The sequence below is a fragment of the Hydra viridissima genome, unplaced genomic scaffold (assembly GCF_058129835.1).
Source record: "Hydra viridissima isolate aposymbiotic clone 2 unplaced genomic scaffold, HvirCarnegie_v1 scaffold_11, whole genome shotgun sequence".
In the NCBI taxonomy this organism is placed as follows: Eukaryota; Metazoa; Cnidaria; class Hydrozoa; order Anthoathecata; family Hydridae; genus Hydra; species Hydra viridissima.
In genome coordinates this window covers 1,257,329-1,275,208 of record NW_028324310.1, presented here as the reverse complement: position 1 = coordinate 1,275,208, position 17,880 = coordinate 1,257,329, and the positions used below count along the sequence as shown (strand labels likewise).

At 34.8% G+C, this 17,880-nt stretch overlaps 1 protein-coding gene and 1 pseudogene across 1 annotated transcript in view; one reads left to right on the top strand and one right to left on the bottom strand.

Annotated features, from left to right (window-relative positions):
- Positions 1-17,880, top strand: part of LOC149881606 (uncharacterized) — a 192,913-nt gene that overhangs the window by 114,045 nt on the left and 60,988 nt on the right. The gene's annotated exons all lie outside the window — the stretch shown is intronic.
- LOC149881613 (uncharacterized) lies at positions 275-10,799 on the bottom strand (annotated as a pseudogene).

Genomic DNA, 17,880 nt, shown 5'->3' with positions numbered 1-17,880 from the left:
AACATCAATATGTTAAAGAGACTTCTTGTCAAAATTTATCTTATAAAATATTTGGTATATGTTAGTGTATAAATAAAAGCAACGGTCACATTAAGAATAAAAAAATACTAGTTTACTATATTTTCCTTTTTCGTTAAATAAACAATCTATAATAATTAAACTTTAGTTTCACATAACAAAAATAAAAAATAAATAAAAACACCAAGTATAATATAAAAAAATTACACAAAATAATAAGATCAGCCTGAAATAATAATTTAAAAATGACCAAATATTAGTAACGGCATTCCCCACAAAACCAACTACTTATTGGTTTTCGCTCAACACCCAAACAACCAAAGTGGCTCCATAATAAACATCTATCGCATTGAAGCCAACGATTTTTTTTTTTTTACCAACAATAATCGTTGCTAGATCATCTTCCTGTGCTGGATCATCTTCCTGATGGCAAAGAGCGCAACATCGACTGATGTTCTTTAAATTTTTTGTTTGGTTTTCCAATGCCATCCATGCCAAATCATCAAAAAATTGTTTAAATTGTTGAATATCGACTCTAGGATCAGCAGCTCGCATATCAATGACTGATTTTAATGATGTACTTGACAATTTTGAACAAAAATTTATTAGCATCGTCATCGGACACTAACCATCGCAAACTTATAATTTGCGTATCTATCGGACTCAACTTTTCATACCTTTTTGGTGCATGGTAAAAGAGCCGCTGCTTTAAGTTTAATGGTCTACCTGAAGATTTTCTGACAATAGGTTTTAATAAAAGAGTTGGCTGGCTAAATAAATTTGTTGGAATTTTGTCTTTGTTGATTTGGTCAATATCTTTTCCTTGAATTTTATGCTCATTTGGTTCTTCTTTGCATTGATCTATCTCTTTCTAATGAATTGAAAAGTCAAATCGCTCTTCTTCTTCATCAAGCCCCATTACCTCATCTTGAATTACTTTTATAAGTATATTTACAACAATTAACTTTGATATTTAAAAATAATTTATTACTTTTGTATTACTATATTACATTATTCCTTTTTTATTTAAATCAAATATAGCACATTCAAAGAAAAAAAATCTATTACCAATTTCGGAAGAGTTCTTTAAATCAAAATCTGTTATGCGATTACTTTGGATATTTGGGTTTGTTGACATCCATTGAGTGGTGCGAATGTGATCTTCCAACGTCTTTACCCATTCCAATGCATTAACAAAACTTGAAGGAGGAAGATCTGCAAGAATTGAAGCTATTGGTTGTAAATATGACATTACTGTCTGGTATCGCTGAGTATGAGTTAATACTTTTTCCTTAACAGGTGCAAAAGAAACAGATGACATATTTTTTGATGGGATATGAAAAGATTTGATTTTTGGTGTATACCATCTATAAAAAAATAAAAAATTACAAAAAATTATAATACAACTACTTAATGGTACTTTTGTATTAAAATATTTAAAATTATATAGAAATCTTATATAGACCAAGGAATTAAGCTACATTTTGAGATTTTTTTTTTGGCACCATGTAATGTAGGATTTTTTTAAACTATTGTAATATGTAGAAACAAAAAACAGTTGGTGAAATCCTTCTTTTCTTAGTTAAATGATTTTGGTTCTGAAAGGGCATTAAATGCCCAAATACGGACATGTTTTTAAATTAAAGGTATTAACACCAAAATTAGTATATAACCTACTTTTAAGATAACGAAATTGAATCAGATACTATATTTTAGTCAAATTTTAAATTTTTAAAGATTATTAAAAAATTGAAAATCGGTAAGTATAAAAAGAAAATCGGTATGTAACCGGTCTGTATTGTTAGCAACTTGTATCAAAAAATTTGAATTAAGAAACTTTTCTGGAGTCTGTATCAAAATCAGATAACTCATCATCACTATTTACAGCTACATTTTCACACCTTTAAGATGTACATGATAAGTCAGTGTTTATGCAAGAACAATCACCTTGTTTTCACTTTCGTTTACAGTCGCAGGAAAGTAATTCCATGATCTACAAATAAAATGTTAATCATACTATCATTTTATAGAATCAAGTAATTGTATTCAATAATACAAAAATGGTAATAACAAAGACCTGACCTTGTCCAAAGCAGGATTGCAGCTCATCCAGTTAATATTAATTCCATCAGTATAAACAGCCTATCCATGTCCTTCTGGAGATGGAATTACAGAGTAATTCATAAGAGCGAATCTCCATATTTTGCATTGATAGTTAGCTCTTAAAATGTGTTGATATAAGCTTGCTTTCAAAGGTGGAAGTCTTTCACAATCAATCTTTTCACTTTTTGAGCAGTACATTTTGTATCAAAGATGATTTATGTCTTCACATTGTGTACCATACAGGTGGCAAGTAAATGCCTCCAGCTCTGAAATTGTTTTCTCACCATTGTTGACGTTTTTTCACAAATTGCAAAATAGCTCAATGTACTTCTTGTCTGTAATCATAATTTATATGCTCTAAAAATGATAAACCCATAACAAATACATCAGTATCAGGCAAGTGAATTACAAACTTCATGAAACTTGCTGAGAAGGCATGAAACATATAAAGAGAAACTCTAATGTCAGCTTCATCTTGTACTGTTTGCAATTCCTCGACTAATTCTATACCTAATATTGAAAGTTTATGACATCTGTTTTTACTTGTAACATAAAAGGTCATGGCGTTTTCTGTTCTAAAGTAATTGTTTCTACCCCATTCATTAACAGGAAACCCAATAATTGCTGCTTTATTTCTCCGAACTGATAGAAAGTCATCCCATTGTTTTACTGGATTATCTTGTTTTATACTACAGAACTTATGAAACCTGCTTATGCTCGTTTTTTTGTTCTGCACCTTTAATTGAATCTTCCATGTATCAAATACAACATCTATGCAGTCTGCATTAACACTTAGTTACAATATTATCTGCAACAACTTTTGAGCCAATTGACCTAAAGTTAAAGCTGCAGCTTTTGCTTGTTGTAAAATAGACACACCATCAATCAAACTAACGTAGTGAAAAAGTTCAGAACAAGGTTCTGTGTCTTTTTCTAGCTCATAAAAGATAGAAACTCTTGATGTTTTTTTAGGCCAGCCATGTATAATCTGCTAATGACAATGGAAGGGGTCCTAATGGGTAGCTAAATACATTTCTTAAATCCAATTTTTGCCTTTCCACGATCAAACAAATACTTGATAATAAGTTGCGTGAAGCCTTTAGAGAAATAAATTTTTTGTTTGAGCTAAAATGTACCTTTTTCTTCAAAGAAGAAAATGTTTTAAGTTGTAACTTTTTTATGTGATCTAATATCGATTTAGTGGCACAAAAAGATAACCTTTCATTACAAATGTTTTCAAAGCAGATTTTCCTTTTTTTTTTTGCATTTAGTATATCATTGGCAATTTCATCTGAGACAACGATGCTATTTGATAAAAAGAGCAAAAGGTTTTCAGAAAATGGATTTATAAAGGCATCTTGAAAAAGTGACATCAACAATTTGACATAGTTCTCATCCTTTCTAATTCTACTCGATGTTAAAGCTTTGTGTTGATGGACTTTATGACGCATATTGACAAATTCATGCAAAGAATTTCTAATCCCTGCTCTAAACCATGAATTAAGTATCCACCTACTTATTGCATTTCTGTTCATTGAAATCCTGTTGTACCTCCAGGAGTTTTAGTATCTTAGTTAATTGTGACCTCAACAACCTTATTGGGTCCAACTTTACTAAATGTGTTAAACTCACTAAGCTGAACAACAAATTTTCAATTTGTAAATTCTTCTTACACTATAAGATAATCATTTTCAAGTGCAATCATTTTTGCTAGGTAACGAGTCAAATACCTTCCATAATTGTAATTATGCAACTTTTGTATTTTTCTGGATTTTCCATTTGATTTGAACAGGTTTTGCATATCTGGCTTGATCAAAGACACTGATAATTACTTCAACATTTAACTGTTCTTTCAACTTTAAAAATCAATCAAGTATGGTATATATGGTAGAAATATCAGTAGCAGGTCTATCAGTAGTTTTAAGATAGCAAATAGTAGATTTTGTGGTACCTATACCTTTTCTTATTTCAAAATTGAATCCTGTCAAGCTAATAATTATCTGCGGTGAAGGTGTCTTTAGTGCTAAAATCCAAAGTAAATTGTTGATTTGTTGACTTTCCAGCAACATTTTACTTTTTTCATTTTCTAATAACTTTAAGTTGGTTGCTCTTAATCATTTACCAAAGTGAAAACTAACTGTGCTGTTGTTCAATGGTAAAGTAAATGACTGTCTACTTCGTTTGAATTTTAGCTCCAACTTTTTCTCCACGTATGCACTCTAACACAATTTAAGAGCATCTTGTTTGCAATCACTTTCTAAATGATATAATATCTTCACATTCTTTTCCAAAGTATTGTTCATGAGTAAAATTCTGATAACATGACTCACGATACTTTGCTTCTTTTGGCATTTAAATCATCACTGCATATTGACTTAACTCTTTGATTATTTGTTTCAATGCTACACTTTCTAACTAGCTTATCAGCTCTCATTTCCATACACGATAAAAGTTTTTCTGAATTTGATGATTTTGTAATAAATTTACTTTTACCTACAAAATATAGATTGCTCAGGTAGTTTATCACATTTTCTTGTGGATATATTTTTCTTGACATTTATACGTAAACTAGATCTTTTTTTGCTTATACCATTTAAATGTTATGTTTTTAATTTTTGTTTTTCTGATTTTCTTTAGTCCTTTGGTGTTTACAAATAAAGATCTACATGATTTGAGTACTTTCTTCAATGTTGCTAGCTGTGTGCAATACTTTGACACATCTCGAGTCTTGGCAGCAATTGATAAATTTTGCCAAGATTCTAGACTAGATAACTAATTGGATTTTATTTTTTTAAATAGAGTCGTGATGCATACAGCATAACTGAATGGTTCTAGGTTTTTTAAATAGAGTCGTGATGTATTTTGATATCTGTGTAGATATTAATAAATGGAATTTAAAAATCTAGAAAAATAAAGTTCTTCTGTTATTGAAAAACTATACTTATATCAATATAAGAATGTAAGAATATATAGATATAAAGAATAGATATCAATATAAGAATAGTCATTAAAGTATCACTTAAAATTAATAAAAATCCTCCTTTAAACAAAAGTTAGTCGTTGTTCCAGATCGTATATATTATCTTAAACAATGTTAGTTTCTAAAGATGAAATAACAGTAAATATAAACAACAACAATATAATAAAGATTATAACAAGAAATGGTTAATGTCATATTTCTACATCCCCTTCCATGTTTTTAAATGTCAATCGATATAAACAGAGTTTCCAGGTTCATTTCTTGAAGTCGTCCAACGTCAAAGATTTACCGGATTCAGGTTGGTAAAATTTTCTCGGGATACGTACTCTTGTTGAACGCTTTAATTTATGATCTCCGACCTTGGTATCCACAAGAGGTGGCATTGCTAGTTGCGATGTGTTTGTTGATGGAGACGTTGGTGTAGATGGCGGCTGGGGCACTGATGCTACTGGTAGAGGCGATGGAGTTACTGTTTGTGCGGATGTCGGGGGTGGTGACAGTACTACGGATGGTGCTGATTTCGGTTCAGATGGTATTACTTTGTTAGATTCTGAGACACATTCTGTGATTTGTGGTGAATCGGTAGAATTTTCTTGGCGAAAGCTGGTTTTTAGTGGTTTGATCAATGCGACTTCAGTTTCGTGTGACTTTAGTGGGTTCAGAAACTTTCGCAAAAATTTTCTGTTTCTTACAGATAGTCTACCTGTTCCTTCAACTTTAATGACATATTGGTCATTTTCTCTACACTCGACAACTTTCCCACTGCGATCTCATTTTTTAGGGTGGTTCCCTACTTGATTTTGTATGAAAACACTATCTCCATCATGTAGTGGTGCAAGGGAACGTGTATGTTCTTGAAGTGATTCAAGGGTCCTTGCATATCTTGTTCGTAATGCTTCTTCTTTTGCTGACCATGCGTGTCTCCATGTTTTTAGGAATTGATCATTATCAAATATAGGGATTCTGTTTTTTATCCTGGGCATTGCATCGCGAATGGGATGGCCAAATAATACTTGAGCAGGAGACAACTGACAAATAGGGTCCGGCGTGTTTCTAATTGTGAGGATTGCCCTTACAAAAGCGTTATTATTGAGATCGCCATTCGGTCCCACATTGTTTTCCAGGAGACGTTTCGTCGATTTTACTGCGAGTTCCGCTCTTCCATTAGATTGTGGGTGATGGGCTGATGAAATGCGATGAGTTATACCCCATTGTTGCAAAAACTCTTTTGTTTCACCAGAAGTAAATTGAGGACCACCATCGGTAGATAATTCTTCTGGGACTCCAAACGTTGTAAATAGTTTACGAAAGCACATGGTTAGTCCTTTTGCGCTTATTTCTGATGTTCCTGATTTTATTCTGTAGGCTTCGGTCCACCCGGAGAGTCTATCCCCAATAATCAGATAATTCCAGCCACGAAATTCAAAATAGTCAGCGAATATGCCTTCAAATGGCGTCACGGGGATGTGAGGTTGGATAGGTGGTAGTCGTGCATTAGACGGTGCATTTCGATTACAGCTGCAACAGCCGTCGCGTTTACTTTGTATGCTGTAAGTGATACCCGGCCAGAAAACGGTAGCTTGAGCTCTGGCTATCATTCCTGGAACTCCTTGGTGGGCTGAATGCAGTACATCCAAAATATCATTTCGTAAGGCTGGTGGGATTACAATTCTGTCGTTGTATATTATAACTCCATCTGACACCATTAAGTCTTTGCGGTATTCCCAGAATGGTAAAAGGCTTTTTTCAATATTCTTTTTATCATCTGGGAAACCATTTTCTATTGCTAATACTAATGCTTTAAAGTCAGTGTCCTTTTCTGTTTCAACTTTGACGCTTTCCCAAGACACTGCAATCATTTTATCTATGTCGTTTCGTATTGAGGCTATTATTAGAGATTCCATGTTGTCAAAATCAGTATTTTGATCGCAGGTGGCTGAATTATTAAGTTCATTCATGTTCTCTGTCGGGTAACGAGAAGTAGCATCCACTACCAGATTTGTTTTTCCTGGTTGGTGCTGAATGATAAATTTCCATGGCAAGGTTCTCTGTTTTAGTCGGAAGAGTCGTGTGTTAGCAATTTCATCTAGGGTCCTATCTCCTAATAATTTAACAAGCGGTTTATGGTCAGTTACTACCAAGAGGTTATCACATCCTTGTGTGAAATATTTAGTCTGCTCTAGACTCCAAGCCACGCCTAGCATTTCGCCTTCAACTGGTGCGTATCGTTTTTCCGTAGATGACAAAAATCTGGAGACGAAACCTTGAGGAGCTCGAATGTATCTATAGCGTCCATAAGGTGTAATGAAGGTGGTAAGATGTCTATCTTCGATGCGTATCGGGACGCTTTGATAACCATTCCATGCATCGGTTACAGTTTTCCATGAATTTCTTGGTACTGAACGAGCTAGTTGGAATGGTGATTTCATTGCATGGGTTTCTCTGTGGCAATATTTATTTAACGGGGATAGGTCAACAGTGCGACGAGGCCCGCCGTCATGTTTTCGTGTGATGACCATTCTGTGGCACCATGTGGTAGGTTCTCCTAGGGGTAACTTTTCAATGACACCAAGAGATTCATCACGAAGTAAATCTTTCTCGACCTGATCTTGCCAATGGATTGGTATGGTGGCTGGAGTGAATGCTGCAACTGGTTTGACATTTTCCTGAATTAGAATACTAATTGGAGGTCCCTCCATGTCAGGTAAGATCTGGTGTGGGCATGTGTTAAATGTTGAGGCAGCATATCTTTCAAGAAGCCAAGTTTTCATCCGTTCGTTGTTTCCCGGAGAGCAATCAAAAGGGAGTTTAGTGGGTGCACTTGGTGGAAGGCTTCTTTTGGGGCAATCGCATGCATGGTTTGGGCTGTTTTCGCTCAATGTTTTAGTTACTTTAGTCTGAGGGTCTGAGTAAATAGCTCCATGGAGGGCACTACCAATCTCTGGAAAGTCTTTAGAGATGATACCTAGTTGGGTCATTGCCTCTTTAGATAAGTAGAATCCGCTTGCATCTGGACTGATATAAACCATTACAGCGCATTCGATTTTGTTGCCATTAGGTCGTTGTCCTTCAAGACGTACAAGAATTGCACCTTCAATACGGAATTGGGTTTTGTTAGCAGCAGACATGCTATATTTCACAGGTATTAAATTTTGTGCTTTAAAACCTGTACTCTCAAACCCTTTCCTGGACCATAAGCAGGACTGTGCACCAGTATCTGTGATAACTTGTAGATATTTCGGTGTGATGGAAGGGAATGGGATACCAAATGCATCATAGTCTGATTTGTTGGTGATCATACGCAGCTGAATTGTAGGATGAACCAATGATTGAGCTGCGGCCCATCCATCGTGGGTAAATATGTGATGAGTTATTTCTGTGGAGTGTGGCTTTACGTTGGGCATCAATAGAGATTTTGTTTTTGAATGCTTCATTGCACTCAACTTTAACACAAGTCCGCTGGCCTCAGCATCTTTAGAGGCATTTAATTTCATATCGTTTGGGATGATTCTGTTGTTCATTTTAGAATTGCGAGATCTAAGCTTCTTCCAGCAGTCTAGACATAACTTGTGAGGTTTTGTATTCCATCCTCTAGATGATTCGGTAAATATTCTATAAGATTTTGAGCAATCTGGGCATATGGCTGTGACATTAGTATCTTTAATACCGTGTGTATTGCTCTTGTTTTGTTTCCTGAAAGTTGATACACTTGCTGTTGTTGAACTACAGCCTAGTGCATTTCGTGCCATCTCCTTACCCTCGATAAAAGCAATGATATCTGCGATTGAGGCTGTGTCAAGGGAGACCCATCCAAGTACATCTTTACGGATGTCAACATCTGATAGTCCGGCAACAACAATATCTCGTATGATAGCATCGGTAAAATCAACTGTTGTTTGTGGGTGGCAGTGGCATTGTACAATGTAGTTGCAAGTAGCAGCCTTACCCTTCATTTTTGCATAGAATGACCGAATATTTTCGTTGTGTCTCTGTCTCATTTGGAGGAGTTCTGCCCTTTTGACACTAATGGCTACTGGGATAACAGCCAGTCTCTTCATTGCTTTAAGAAATGTCTCATCGTTTTCGTTGATTATCTTAGGGTTTTCTTTCAGGAGTTGGTTGCCGAGGTCGTCTTCACAGCATTGAAACAGCTGTGCTGTCATCTCCTCTTGTCTAATGTCTGTACATCTCTTGAACAATGTCCAGCGGCTAATAAAATTTGCCCACTCTTCTTCAGATATGTCCTGGCCAATGTGAGGACGATCCATTTTCGGTGCGTTGTGCTTTGAGAAGGCTGAATGAATGTCAATTGAGTTTGGAGGATGGTGAAGTTGGTGGCTGTTAAATAGTGCAATAGCAATTGCTTCGCTGGGGCCTTCAATGATGACTTTGCATCCTGGAGCCTGGCAAGGTAAGCGTATTGTGGACATATTATGAAAGAGAAAAGGTTAGCAAAGTCCTGCTTTTTTGTTCATACGTTAATAATTCCAAACAAAAAAAATGTAACTGAATCACAATATCGGACTTTTACAATAATACCAGTGTGTCATTGGAATTCTATTGGATACTGAAGAAACTAACATAAACAAAAGTTAGTCGTTGTTCCAGATCGTATATATTATCTTGTACAATGTTAGTTTCTAAAGATGAAATAACAGTAAATATAAACAACAACAATATAATAAACAACAACAATATATAAACAACAACAATATATAAACAACAACAATATATAAACAACAACAATATAATAAAGATTATAACAAGAAATGGTTAATGTCATATTTCTACATCCTTGACAGCAGTACCTTTAAATATTTTTTTACAAACTTATTTTCAAATTACATAATAATTAAACTTTGTGGTTATTAAACATGTCAAATATACGAATTCACTTGGTAAATAATTCTAATTCACTTCAAAAAGACTTAAAGCAATCACTACTAAGTTAGGAGTTATTAGAAAACAAAGAATTAAAGAGCAAGAGAATGGTTGACAGAGGACTTACATTTAAAATTGTGGTTGTTTGAGTCGGTTTTTATAACATGCAGAGACAAATACAGTAAAAGGATGATAAATACTGTGAAAAAAATTATTGTGAAAAACTACAATTATTTTTAGAATTTGTTTCTTCCTTACTCACCATGTAATACTTTTTTAAATGTAACTTTACTGAAAATGAATTATTAATGTTTAAAAACATGTCCTGCAAATTTAAATAAATATAAAATATATTTTTAATAAAAAAGTTTAATATTAAAATAGAGCAGACAAAAGTTGAAATTTATTCATTCATTCAGTACTATTATCAATAAATTAGTTCAAAGAATTATGCTGTGAACCAATAAACTTAAGGCAAAAGACAGAAACTTATATTTTATAAGCATTAAAGAACTGTATTAAATAATAAAATCCATTCATATTTAACTTAACTTAATGGTTTTCCTGACTGGCATTTAATCGCTAAAATCAATCCATAAAAAAAAAAAAAGAACAAGAAAAAAGAAAACCTGCATGCGAATATCTCTTCTGTTGTGACAATAGCTTTATAAGCAACTAACTTTTTATTATGACTAGCAATAGTCTCTTTACTATCTATCCTTAAGGGATGATAATTCATTAAAGCGAACTTATTGACTGCATTTATACAACTTTGAAAATCAGGGAAAGTATCTCCTAACTTTAAATTTGCGGCCATTTTTAAAAAATTAGTATTTACAAATGATTTCGCCATGGAAATTTATTTAATTTCAGTTAAAATACGCGCGTGTCACATGCCTAAATTAAGATGATATGATAGGTGCACTGGTAATAGCAATTTTTGACGGTTTATTACCAGTGTATATGCACTAGTAATAGCACTTTGCGAAATAAATATGTAAGTGTAATTTGAAAATAAGTTTGTAAACAATAAAAAGTTAACATATTTAAATTTTTTGAAGAAAATTTAAAGCATGGTATATGGTAACCAATTACTAGTTTAATATTTTATATGATATAAGCTGATGCTAACAGTTTACACATATAACAATATAAATTCTATGTCAATACAGGCAATTTTTTTCACAGTATTTATCATCCTTTTACTGTATTTGTCTCTGCATGTTATAAAAACCGACTCAAACAACCACAATTTTAAATGTAAGTCCTCTGTCAACCATTCTCTTGCTCTTTAATTCTTTGTTTTCTAATAACTCCTAACTTAGTAGTGATTGCTTTAAGTCTTTTTGAAGTGAATTAGAATTATTTACCAAGTGAATTCGTATATTTGACATGTTTAATAACCACAAAGTTTAATTATTATGTAATTTGAAAATAAGTTTGTAAAAAAATATTTAAAGGTACTGCTGTCAAGGATGTAGAAATATGACATTAACCATTTCTTGTTATAATCTTTATTATATTGTTGTTGTTTATATATTGTTGTTGTTTATATATTGTTGTTGTTTATATATTGTTGTTGTTTATTATATTGTTGTTGTTTATATTTACTGTTATTTCATCTTTAGAAACTAACATTGTACAAGATAATATATACGATCTGGAACAACGACTAACTTTTGTTTATGTTAGTTTCTTCAGTATCCAATAGAATTCCAATGACACACTGGTATTATTGTAAAAGTCCGATATTGTGATTCAGTTACATTTTTTTTGTTTGGAATTATTAACGTATGAACAAAAAAGCAGGACTTTGCTAACCTTTTCTCTTTCATAATATGTCCACAATACGCTTACCTTGCCAGGCTCCAGGATGCAAAGTCATCATTGAAGGCCCCAGCGAAGCAATTGCTATTGCACTATTTAACAGCCACCAACTTCACCATCCTCCAAACTCAATTGACATTCATTCAGCCTTCTCAAAGCACAACGCACCGAAAATGGATCGTCCTCACATTGGCCAGGACATATCTGAAGAAGAGTGGGCAAATTTTATTAGCCGCTGGACATTGTTCAAGAGATGTACAGACATTAGACAAGAGGAGATGACAGCACAGCTGTTTCAATGCTGTGAAGACGACCTCGGCAACCAACTCCTGAAAGAAAACCCTAAGATAATCAACGAAAACGATGAGACATTTCTTAAAGCAATGAAGAGACTGGCTGTTATCCCAGTAGCCATTAGTGTCAAAAGGGCAGAACTCCTCCAAATGAGACAGAGACACAACGAAAATATTCGGTCATTCTATGCAAAAATGAAGGGTAAGGCTGCTACTTGCAACTACATTGTACAATGCCACTGCCACCCACAAACAACAGTTGATTTTACCGATGCTATCATACGAGATATTGTTGTTGCCGGACTATCAGATGTTGACATCCGTAAAGATGTACTTGGATGGGTCTCCCTTGACACAGCCTCAATCGCAGATATCATTGCTTTTATCGAGGGTAAGGAGATGGCACGAAATGCACTAGGCTGTAGTTCAACAACAGCAAGTGTATCAACTTTCAGGAAACAAAACAAGAGCAATACACACGGTATTAAAGATACTAATGTCACAGCCATATGCCCAGATTGCTCAAAATCTTATAGAATATTTACCGAATCATCTAGAGGATGGAATACAAAACCTCACAAGTTATGTCTAGACTGCTGGAAGAAGCTTAGATCTCGCAATTCTAAAATGAACAACAGAATCATCCCAAACGATATGAAATTAAATGCCTCTAAAGATGCTGAGGCCAGCGGACTTGTGTTAAAGTTGAGTGCAATGAAGCATTCAAAAACAAAATCTCTATTGATGCCCAACGTAAAGCCACACTCCACAGAAATAACTCATCACATATTTACCCACGATGGATGGGCCGCAGCTCAATCATTGGTTCATCCTACAATTCAGCTGCGTATGATCACCAACAAATCAGACTATGATGCATTTGGTATCCCATTCCCTTCCATCACACCGAAATATCTACAAGTTATCACAGATACTGGTGCACAGTCCTGCTTATGGTCCAGGAAAGGGTTTGAGAGTACAGGTTTTAAAGCACAAAATTTAATACCTGTGAAATATAGCATGTCTGCTGCTAACAAAACCCAATTCCGTATTGAAGGTGCAATTCTTGTACGTCTTGAAGGACAACGACCTAATGGCAACAAAATCGAATGCGCTGTAATGGTTTATATCAGTCCAGATGCAAGCGGATTCTACTTATCTAAAGAGGCAATGACCCAACTAGGTATCATCTCTAAAGACTTTCCAGAGATTGGTAGTGCCCTCCATGGAGCTATTTACTCAGACCCTCAGACTAAAGTAACTAAAACATTGAGCGAAAACAGCCCAAACCATGCATGCGATTGCCCCAAAAGAAGCCTTCCACCAAGTGCACCCACTAAACTCCCTTTTGATTGCTCTCCGGGAAACAACGAACGGATGAAAACTTGGCTTCTTGAAAGATATGCTGCCTCAACATTTAACACATGCCCACACCAGATCTTACCTGACATGGAGGGACCTCCAATTAGTATTCTAATTCAGGAAAATGTCAAACCAGTTGCAGCATTCACTCCAGCCACCATACCAATCCATTGGCAAGATCAGGTCGAGAAAGATTTACTTCGTGATGAATCTCTTGGTGTCATTGAAAAGTTACCCCTAGGAGAACCTACCACATGGTGCCACAGAATGGTCATCACACGAAAACATGACGGCGGGCCTCGTCGCACTGTTGACCTATCCCCGTTAAATAAATATTGCCACAGAGAAACCCATGCAATGAAATCACCATTCCAACTAGCTCGTTCAGTACCAAGAAATTCATGGAAAACTGTAACCGATGCATGGAATGGTTATCAAAGCGTCCCGATACGCATCGAAGATAGACATCTTACCACCTTCATTACACCTTATGGACGCTATAGATACATTCGAGCTCCTCAAGGTTTCGTCTCCAGATTTTTGTCATCTACGGAAAAACGATACGCACCAGTTGAAGGCGAAATGCTAGGCGTGGCTTGGAGTCTAGAGCAGACTAAATATTTCACACAAGGATGTGATAACCTCTTGGTAGTAACTGACCATAAACCGCTTGTTAAATTATTAGGAGATAGGACCCTAGATGAAATTGCTAACACACGACTCTTCCGACTAAAACAGAGAACCTTGCCATGGAAATTTATCATTCAGCACCAACCAGGAAAAACAAATCTGGTAGTGGATGCTACTTCTCGTTACCCGACAGAGAACATGAATGAACTTAATAATTCAGCCACCTGCGATCAAAATACTGATTTTGACAACATGGAATCTCTAATAATAGCCTCAATACGAAACGACATAGATAAAATGATTGCAGTGTCTTGGGAAAGCGTCAAAGTTGAAACAGAAAAGGACACTGACTTTAAAGCATTAGTATTAGCAATAGAAAATGGTTTCCCAGATGATAAAAAGAATATTGAAAAAAGCCTTTTACCATTCTGGGAATACCGCAAAGACTTAATGGTGTCAGATGGAGTTATAATATACAACGACAGAATTGTAATCCCACCAGCCTTACGAAATGATATTTTGGATGTACTGCATTCAGCCCACCAAGGAGTTCCAGGAATGATAGCCAGAGCTCAAGCTACCGTTTTCTGGCCGGGTATCACTTACAGCATACAAAGTAAACGCGACGGCTGTTGCAGCTGTAATCGAAATGCACCGTCTAATGCACGACTACCACCTATCCAACCTCACATCCCCGTGACGCCATTTGAAGGCATATTCGCTGACTATTTTGAATTTCGTGGCTGGAATTATCTGATTATTGGGGATAGACTCTCCGGGTGGACCGAAGCCTACAGAATAAAATCAGGAACATCAGAAATAAGCGCAAAAGGACTAACCATGTGCTTTCGTAAACTATTTACAACGTTTGGAGTCCCAGAAGAATTATCTACCGATGGTGGTCCTCAATTTACTTCTGGTGAAACAAAAGAGTTTTTGCAACAATGGGGTATAACTCATCGCATTTCATCAGCCCATCACCCACAATCTAATGGAAGAGCGGAACTCGCAGTAAAATCGACGAAACGTCTCCTGGAAAACAATGTGGGACCGAATGGCGATCTCAATAATAACGCTTTTGTAAGGGCAATCCTCACAATTAGAAACACGCCGGACCCTATTTGTCAGTTGTCTCCTGCTCAAGTATTATTTGGCCATCCCATTCGCGATGCAATGCCCAGGATAAAAAACAGAATCCCTATATTTGATAATGATCAATTCCTAAAAACATGGAGACACGCATGGTCAGCAAAAGAAGAAGCATTACGAACAAGATATGCAAGGACCCTTGAATCACTTCAAGAACATACACGTTCCCTTGCACCACTACATGATGGAGATAGTGTTTTCATACAAAATCAAGTAGGGAACCACCCTAAAAAATGAGATCGCAGTGGGAAAGTTGTCGAGTGTAGAGAAAATGACCAATATGTCATTAAAGTTGAAGGAACAGGTAGACTATCTGTAAGAAACAGAAAATTTTTGCGAAAGTTTCTGAACCCACTAAAGTCACACGAAACTGAAGTCGCATTGATCAAACCACTAAAAACCAGCTTTCGCCAAGAAAATTCTACCGATTCACCACAAATCACAGAATGTGTCTCAGAATCTAACAAAGTAATACCATCTGAACCGAAATCAGCACCATCCGTAGTACTGTCACCACCCCCGACATCCGCACAAACAGTAACTCCATCGCCTCTACCAGTAGCATCAGTGCCCCAGCCGCCATCTACACCAACGTCTCCATCAACAAACACATCGCAACTAGCAATGCCACCTCTTGTGGATACCAAGGTCGGAGATCATAAATTAAAGCGTTCAACAAGAGTACGTATCCCGAGAAAATTTTACCAACCTGAATCCGGTAAATCTTTGACGTTGGACGACTTCAAGAAATGAACCTGGAAACTCTGTTTATATCGATTGACATTTAAAAACATGGAAGGGGATGTAGAAATATGACATTAACCATTTCTTGTTATAATCTTTATTATATTGTTGTTGTTTATATTTACTGTTATTTCATCTTTAGAAACTAACATTGTTTAAGATAATATATACGATCTGGAACAACGACTAACTTTTGTTTAAAGGAGGATTTTTATTAATTTTAAGTGATACTTTAATGACTATTCTTATATTGATATCTATTCTTTATATCTATATATTCTTACATTCTTATATTGATATAAGTATAGTTTTTCAATAACAGAAGAACTTTATTTTTCTAGATTTTTAAATTCCATTTATTAATATCTACACAGATATCAAAATACATCACGACTCTATTTAAAAAACCTAGAACCATTCAGTTATGCTGTATGCATCACGACTCTATTTAAAAAAATAAAATCCAATTAGTTATCTAGTCTAGAATCTTGGCAAAATTTATCAATTGCTGCCAAGACTCGAGATGTGTCAAAGTATTGCACACAGCTAGCAACATTGAAGAAAGTACTCAAATCATGTAGATCTTTATTTGTAAACACCAAAGGACTAAAGAAAATCAGAAAAACAAAAATTAAAAACATAACATTTAAATGGTATAAGCAAAAAAAGATCTAGTTTACGTATAAATGTCAAGAAAAATATATCCACAAGAAAATGTGATAAACTACCTGAGCAATCTATATTTTGTAGGTAAAAGTAAATTTATTACAAAATCATCAAATTCAGAAAAACTTTTATCGTGTATGGAAATGAGAGCTGATAAGCTAGTTAGAAAGTGTAGCATTGAAACAAATAATCAAAGAGTTAAGTCAATATGCAGTGATGATTTAAATGCCAAAAGAAGCAAAGTATCGTGAGTCATGTTATCAGAATTTTACTCATGAACAATACTTTGGAAAAGAATGTGAAGATATTATATCATTTAGAAAGTGATTGCAAACAAGATGCTCTTAAATTGTGTTAGAGTGCATACGTGGAGAAAAAGTTGGAGCTAAAATTCAAACGAAGTAGACAGTCATTTACTTTACCATTGAACAACAGCACAGTTAGTTTTCACTTTGGTAAATGATTAAGAGCAACCAACTTAAAGTTATTAGAAAATGAAAAAAGTAAAATGTTGCTGGAAAGTCAACAAATCAACAATTTACTTTGGATTTTAGCACTAAAGACACCTTCACCGCAGATAATTATTAGCTTGACAGGATTCAATTTTGAAATAAGAAAAGGTATAGGTACCACAAAATCTACTATTTGCTATCTTAAAACTACTGATAGACCTGCTACTGATATTTCTACCATATATACCATACTTGATTGATTTTTAAAGTTGAAAGAACAGTTAAATGTTGAAGTAATTATCAGTGTCTTTGATCAAGCCAGATATGCAAAACCTGTTCAAATCAAATGGAAAATCCAGAAAAATACAAAAGTTGCATAATTACAATTATGGAAGGTATTTGACTCGTTACCTAGCAAAAATGATTGCACTTGAAAATGATTATCTTATAGTGTAAGAAGAATTTACAAATTGAAAATTTGTTGTTCAGCTTAGTGAGTTTAACACATTTAGTAAAGTTGGACCCAATAAGGTTGTTGAGGTCACAATTAACTAAGATACTAAAACTCCTGGAGGTACAACAGGATTTCAATGAACAGAAATGCAATAAGTAGGTGGATACTTAATTCATGGTTTAGAGCAGGGATTAGAAATTCTTTGCATGAATTTGTCAATATGCGTCATAAAGTCCATCAACACAAAGCTTTAACATCGAGTAGAATTAGAAAGGATGAGAACTATGTCAAATTGTTGATGTCACTTTTTCAAGATGCCTT